General features: G+C 42.1%; 1 protein-coding gene across 7 annotated transcripts in view; it reads right to left on the bottom strand.

The window, feature by feature from the left end:
- Nucleotides 1-762: 762 nt before the first annotated feature.
- Nucleotides 763-7,640, bottom strand: part of rbl1 (retinoblastoma-like 1 (p107)) — a 34,026-nt gene continuing 27,148 nt past the window's right edge. The window contains exons 25-27 of one of the 7 annotated variants that reach the window (XR_016094498.1): nt 6,292-6,966; nt 4,780-4,875; nt 763-977 (exon numbers count right to left, since the gene is read on the bottom strand). The gene's annotated coding sequence lies outside the window, so the exon portion shown is untranslated. Of the gene's footprint in view, nt 978-1,478; nt 4,579-4,779; nt 4,876-6,291; nt 6,967-7,640 lie in introns of those variants that run through there. The other 6 variants (XR_016094500.1, XR_016094494.1, XR_016094495.1 and 3 more) reach the window with 6 other exon arrangements.

Here is a 7,640-nt window from a genome sequence, read left to right as displayed (position 1 = left end):
TTCTGCAGGATCTATTTCTGTCCTTTAATCAACCCCCGTGCAGCTGCACCTGATAATATTGGATGTTAGTTGTTGTTCATGGACACTGAAGTCATCTACAGTGCGTTCAATTCAACAGCCTCTGAATAGCAAAATGAAATAACACTGGCTTGTGGAAATGCAGGCCCTCTGTCAAGATGTGATCAATATTTCATTACTGCTGTTTGCTCTGCTGTACAGTTCAGCTAATCATTATGCATCAACAAGGCCTGAAAAATGGCAAATAGATTGACATGCCAAATTTACTGCATGATATTACAAATTGAAATGCGGGGTAGGAATCTGGGGTGGGGGTATTTATTTTAATTGTGTCCATGGCGTCAGCAATAGCGCCAAAAATAAGAGATCACAGTCTCTTCTGAATTAATGGCCAATTGAATCACTGTCTCTAATTTATCCCCTGGGCATCCACTATCACATTTGTGTTTGTGATTTCTCTTTGAATCAAGGTCTTGTCTGAGCACTTTAAAATAAAGAACATGTCACAAAGCAGAAAGGATTTCAAAAGTCTTTCACAACAGTAATATAGATATTTTAAAGTAACAAACCCATGTACAGTATTTGCTGATGCTCAGCTCTTCCCTTGCTCAGCTCTTCAGCTCTTCACTGCACAGTGATGTGGTAAGAAGTCTCCATTAAAAAAAGAAGTGGAGGATGGAAATGAGGATGGATGTAAGAGCAACAGAAGATGGGAAAACAGTCAATTTACATATTCTCCTCTCTGGCTCCTAAAACAGCTCATCAGTCACAGCTGTCAAACAAAATGTGTAGGAGCACATTTCTTGAGCTGAATAAACAATAAACATAACATGAGTCAGATAGCTTTATAAAGACACAATGGGAGACACTGAAGAACCACTGGCCGTTTATCTTGGCGTCCACAGGAGCCACAGCGGCCGAGAGAGGCTCTGTCCCAGGAAGCATTTTTTTCGGTTCTGCTGTGAAGAGATGGGCAGCAAATCATCCTGCAAAGTGCCGAACAAGTATCATGTGCACATGCCCGAGTCTGGGCTGGTTCTCCTCACTTTCAGGCCTGCTCATCTCATTCTGCACACGCTTTCATAAGCACCATTCATGAATCCAGCTCTTATTTCTTCTGCAAAGTTTAATTCTAAATATCCAGGCATGATTTAATACAGAGAACAATAAGTTCAGAGTTAAATTTTAATTTGTGCAAGTGCTGTGAACTGCAAAACTCCACGGACTTGCCTTTGTAATATCGGCACAAGAGACTTCAGATGTGTTCTTTGTGCTCTTTATGATGTAAACCATTTTCAATTCAACTCTAATTCTGTTTTCATATTTTAAAAAGGGCAGAAGCCACCAGCAAAGCAAAGAATTCAGGGAGGGAGGAGAGAAAAACTCAAGTCTTTTTGTATTTACATTCTGCTTTTGTTGCATAAGAAAAGATAAAGAAATGCACTGAATAAAGTTAAATGCCAGTCTTTGTCTTTGCAGTTTGCGAGAAACTCAAAAGACTCGAAACGAAGCAGAGACCTATTGGATGTAACCCGCAGGACACTCAGCTGACGGGGAGGCTAAACAATCTAAAAGTCACTTTCTCTGACCTCCATTGTGATTAAGCGACTTACTAATTGGTCGCTTTTGTCTTCTGTTTTCCGTGACTGAAAAAACATGCGGTGTCTCTATTTGTTCCTCAGCGTGATCTGCTGTAGAATAGATGCTACACAGAGCAGCCCAGGTCAAATCTTACATGTTAATGTCTCCCTGTAGCACTTTCTAACTTCCTTTCCAAAGAGCAAGCCTGCAGCTCTGAGCTGGAAAACACTGTGCAACCTGGCCATGCATTTGCTTAGACAGAGACCAGGCAAAAGATTCCAGACTCTCCAAAGCACGGAACATCAAAAGAGGACACTAATAGACTGAAAAGAAATGAAACTTTAATTAGATTAGGTGCTGATTGAGGAATGAATAATGGACTGTGTCAGTAATGAGATTTTAGGAAACTACCTTAGCAAACAGATCATCCCCACAGGCTTTTCAAATGATATAAAACATCTTTTTTTTTCTTATCCTGAGGATATTAAGAATCTAATTTTGTAAGACAATGAATGTTTGGCCACATATATTTTCTGAAAGTCGATGAATTATGAATGCAGTATAATGAAACCGTCTAGAAACAACTTAGGAGTTCAATTAATTGTTTTAGAATTCTCACAATTTTAATAGTTTTAACTTAATGAGCTTCCCAGTGAGCAGGAAAAGAAATGGATAGTTTTGGAGTGAGTTGGTTTTAAGTCTGGAGATTAGGATGACTGAATGAAATGCAAAGTCAGGATCACAAATGATCATGAATAAATGAATAGTCAGTTATGTCAACATTTACCAACTTCACTTCATAAGTCCCCTTTATTCTCTTTGGTATCAATTGATGATTTAAACTTTCTAGTGTAGCAATACTCCTTCCTAGCTTTAGACTGATTTCCATCCAGCTCTGCAACAGGAACAAGTAAAGGTTTATTCCATGATGAAAAGAGAAGAGAAGAAACACAACATTTCAGTTGTGGAGCCTTCTTCAGGTGTGTATCTAGCTTAGGGTGTGTTTCTTTTCTTCTCTTTTCAGCAGGGAATAAACCTTTACTTGTTCCTTGGCAGCGTACGCCTGCTGACGCAGCTCCTACTTGAACTAGGTCAACAATTTAGTTTCCTTTTGTTCAAAGTAAAAGGTTTGCTGAATCTGCGCTGGAAACCTTCCTCAGCTACTACTGTACGTACTGTAACTGCGCTCCTGTGCAGCTGCTCTGCCTCCCTAATCAGACGCAGGCTAGAAATTGATAAGTAAAGACAACCTCAGTCTGGAAACGTGAAAGGCACAACATTCCCCCTCAGCCCAGAGGAACAAGCTCAGGCCATACGGAGACTAGAGTGGAAAAAACATTCACCTTGTTTATTTATTAGCAATGTGATAAATAAGGGCCCTAACGATGCTGCTGTCATTATTAATGTGAAGGAAAGCGGAGATGGATTTCTGTGAGGATAAACGGGCCTCGTCTTGTCACACTGCCGTCTGAGAGCCATCAAGAGGTGGATTGATCAGCTCCTGCAACTCTGTTCATTTCCAAATGGGCAAGAAAGAAGGTCTCTTCAGGAGCTCCATTGATCACCTCCACCGATTTTCGCCTGGAGTTTAAATTAGGAGACCGAAGGGGGGTCTGAGCCAAGAACGATGTCCAGGGCCCCTGGCAGAGAGGGTACCTGCTGCAAAGAAAGGCTGATTTACGAGACTTTGATTTCATCCCTGAGGACTGCCGCCTGTTTCGAACTGCTCACACTCTGCTGGGAGCGGGCACCCTCCACTGGCCTGGATCTGAATGAAGGTCATGAGGCTCCGCTCAGCCTTTACAAACTTGGCAGCAAATCGCATAGCTTATTTAAAAAAGTACTCTTTTTCATCATGCTTCATTAATCTCAGACTGCTTATAAAGGAATATGGAACTGTCAAAATCAGAGTAATTAAGTCTAAGTTTTATGATTTTAAAAACAGAAATGTAAACAGCTACGGTGCCCTCCATAAATATTGGGACAGTGAAGTCGAAACCGCTATATTCGCTGTGGACTCAAGCATGTGGATTTCAAATGAAAAGATGAACATGAGACAAAAATACAGAAAGTCACCTTTACAAAGATAATGATGTGCACAAGGAAAAAGCTATCCAACAGGTATTCGATTCAAGCACCTTCAGTAACATTAACAAAGATTTCCATCACTGTTTGTGTTTTATAATGCTAACATAGAGTTTCTTGGTTGCCCATGACACAAGAGCTGAAAGCAGATCTGTGTTATTTCACCCTGCGAGAGACTGCGAGGAGATTCAGCAGCACAGCTCCTGGACAGCCTGGATCACGCACAGCACTGAGCTGCTTCACACCTGCTGTAAAAGGTGAACAGAAGGCCTCCTGGCAGAATCCACACACATCAGCGACGGCTGCCTTCTGCCTGTCGCGATGCCAGAGCACAGCAAGAGGAGCCGCATGTCTGCAGTCAGCAGGAAAACAGAACAGAGAATTGCTGCTCTCAGCTGGCAACTTCCCACACTGAGCCCTCTCTCTGCCAGGTCTGAGAGTTAGTTATGTCCTTATTCATTTATTTATTGCGAGTTTGCTGGGTTGCAGACACTCCATATCAGGTTACATGACAATAGCAGCGCAGATGGATTTCAAGAACATCCCGAGAGATGTTCCCAGAGAGAGTCAACCAGGACTAGGAGCCTCCCACTCTTGTTCCATCTTTTCCCAGCACTGTATATCCACATGGGAAGCTCCCACAAGTCCAGCCCTTTCTTCTCGCAGCAGAAGCACCCCAGCAGCACGCCTGAGCTCAAGGCACTGAGGTGTCAAAGCACCACACATCCAGAGTCAATGCATCGCTAGCGGATTAATGAAATATCGCGGCACTGCATCGTGTATCCTGAGGAGGGCGAAGAGGACTGACAGGCACTCCCCAGCTCGGAGTAAAACTGAGAAGCGAGAGAGTTTAGTCTTGTTCACCATGCTCCCATCTTGAGATATTCTCTAACCCTGCGTTTTAATAAGCACAAGACCCATCAATGTCAAAGCCTGTTTGATGACTGAGCTTGTAAGCCTGCAGCAACAGCAGCCTTAACACGTCCTTCAAAATACTGTGCTTTTGCAGAAGCTATAGAAACACGGGTCACTTATTGTTCTTTTAAAAAGAAAGTGCTGATGGCAGACCGACAGGAAGAAGATAACTTAACGAACCTGAAAGTAGCAGAGGGCAGACGAATGGTCTCCTCTCGTTAGTAACCTCGATTCTCGTCTTGTGATCCACATGTCCTGCGAAACCCAGGCGGAAGACTGCGAAGGACAAACACAGTGACCAACTGAGACATTTCTAAGATTAATTAACCAACAGAACTCAAAGGACTGTATCCTTAAGGTACTTTCAGAAGGCCAAGCTTAACCCAAGCAGGACAGGAGCAGGGGTGCACTCCTGTGACAGCAAACTCTACAAGAACAGGGAATTCACAAACCAAACAGCATCACCTCCACTCAAGCAAACATTCCTCTGACAAACGTGGGACAGATAACTAGTTTGGTCACCTGGGGGATGACCTTCGTTCATTTCAGACAAAAGAGCTAGATGGGTCGAATGGCCCATGTCTTGTTTTTTTTCTGTTCCAGTGGTAAACAATAAAAATATATTAACTGGTGTGCCGCAAATGGAAGATATTATTTAACCATTATGGTAAGGGCTAAACATTGTCTTCCAAAGATAAAGTAATCATCTTTCTGTAGGCCTTTTTAAAAAGCTTTGCAGGGTGTCCTCTCCAGTCCTGGACATCAATAATAAATATAAAGACCTTCTTCAGTAGAAATGATGAATCCCTCTCGCCTGTACTGGGTCCTTTTGCAGATTCTCTCTTCCACAGAAAGAGTAACCTGCATAATCTCACTGGGTCTGTAACAGGATTAATTACAAAACCTAAAACTGGCTGGCAAAATGTTTTTTCCAGGGTATTTAGCATGCAGATTAATATTTTGGATTTGATAGCTGGTATCTGTTAAGAGTTTCATTTCATCTTGCAATCTTAATGAAATAAGTGTCAAATTGTTTTAATTTGACCTGGCTTTATACTAGGTAACCCTCAGGCGCACCAGTACTGCAGCAGTTGAAATGACTTTGGAAGGTGTTAGTTCAGGCTCTGTTCTCCAGGGGGCGCTGGTTCCTGCCTGGGCTGTGGGGTGAGCTGAGCTGATGCCGTGAAGTCATTTATTTTGTTTCACCCTTTAACACAAGGGTGACGCCCGCGGCCTCGCTGGGCGTCGTGGGAACGCAGAGCGACAGCGTGTGTGGCAGACGACTCAAACGTGCTCCGCTCCTCTCTCACAGACACAAGGACCACAGTGATAACTGGAGAAGATTAGCAGTCGGGGATGCCGAAGTGGACTGTTACAAGTAAAAAGGCCAATTTCATATATCTTGGTATAAAACAAGATTAAAGAGTTCAAGTGTGCTATTCCATCTCCCCCTGACAGGTTGATGACTGGTATCCCAACAGCACAAAAGGGAGAAACTCATTTGTCTCAGCTGATTCATATCATCTTTTCAGTTTATCTGCGTGTTTCTGATGAACACATGCCTGGAGATGCAGAAGCTTGTCTTTATGGATAAAAACTAAACACAGATTTTGGAATCCAGCCCCAGGGAGCTATGATGAAAACAGCTGCAGTGCTGTTTTTTTCTCTTAGATCCAAAAAGCACTTTCTCACCTTTGTCTGTGATGAAAACCAGACTCTTTCCTGGCTGCTGGGCATCAGCGCTCCAGGAGATGTGGAGAAACAAACAGAGGGAGAATATGCTAACATAATGTATACATTCCAAAAACACTCACACCCCAATACAAAGAAACATCTCATTTCCATATGGATGAAAAATACATCCTCGGGAACGTATTAAATAGTTTAAAAGGAACACATTAAGCCTAATTGAACTCTCATAATCATCATAATGAAAAGGAGGAAGCTGAATGTGCTGGGCCTTATCTTCGGAGTAATATACATGTAATTTCCCCACTTAAATAAAAATAGTGTACTTAGTGAGTGAATGGTTTGACTAGATCTTTATTCTGGGAACGATGCAAAAGGGCTTTTATAGGAGGCAAAAATACAGAATCCTAAAGCCTGCTGCGAAAGAGGGAAAAATATTAAAACAGGTTTAAATGAACTTAATTTATATGCAAATGAAAACAATTGTGGAAGTCTTATTAGCATTACTTGGCATTAGCGCAAATGATTCCTGAATCCTTCTGGATTGACTTCCCCTCCTCTCAGACAGACAAAGCAAAAGTGAGCTACCTGTTCTGGAGAAACTGTCTGGCACGTATCCACAGGGCAATTTCCACAAATCTCAAGCAGCCCATTTTCCTTTTAGGCAACTTAAATTATCTATGAAAAAACACATTAACAAAGGCCATCTGGAGAGCGTATCAGGAACTTAAAAAAATAAGGAATTAAAAACCTGCAGGTGTGAAAACATCCAGCGCTGTTTATCATGCTGTTGTGCTAAGAGTTTCTCGCCTGCTTTAATTAAACCCTGATAACAACAGGTCAGAGATTTTAGAAGTTGACTGCATTCACACTTTTCACTAAAATGAAACTTTCCCTGGCAAAAATCTGGCAAGATTAATTTCTAAAAGCAAAGAGCTGAATTTAAAGTACAAGACTTCAAGAACTCAAAAGCACTTCAGCTCTATTTTTACCATCTCTACTGAGCCCTGTCAAGTATAACAGCTTTTTACAACACTAATCGGCATTTTGCACAGCACCTTTCAACCAGAAGGACCCCAAAGCTCTTGAACAAGTGGGAGGGAACCCATTTCAGCCTGCAGAGGATGGTGACACACAACAGCTGTTCTACCCCGATCTTCATTGCACAGCAGATACAATCCAGAAGTGAGAAATTCCTTTACAAATAGTGACAAGAGCCTTTTTGAAACAATCACACGTGATCAGCACCTCAATGAAACATCTCATCCGAGGAGCAGCACCAAAACAACACCCCCAGACTCCATTAAAGGACATTGGCTTGGAATTTATATTCCAGAAGGGAAGTGTCAGTC

This window comes from Atractosteus spatula, chromosome 19 (assembly GCF_055471065.1).
Source record: "Atractosteus spatula isolate fAtrSpa1 chromosome 19, fAtrSpa1.hap1, whole genome shotgun sequence".
NCBI classification, from domain to species: Eukaryota; Metazoa; Chordata; class Actinopteri; order Semionotiformes; family Lepisosteidae; genus Atractosteus; species Atractosteus spatula.
This window is presented reverse-complemented; position numbering and strand designations above follow the sequence as displayed.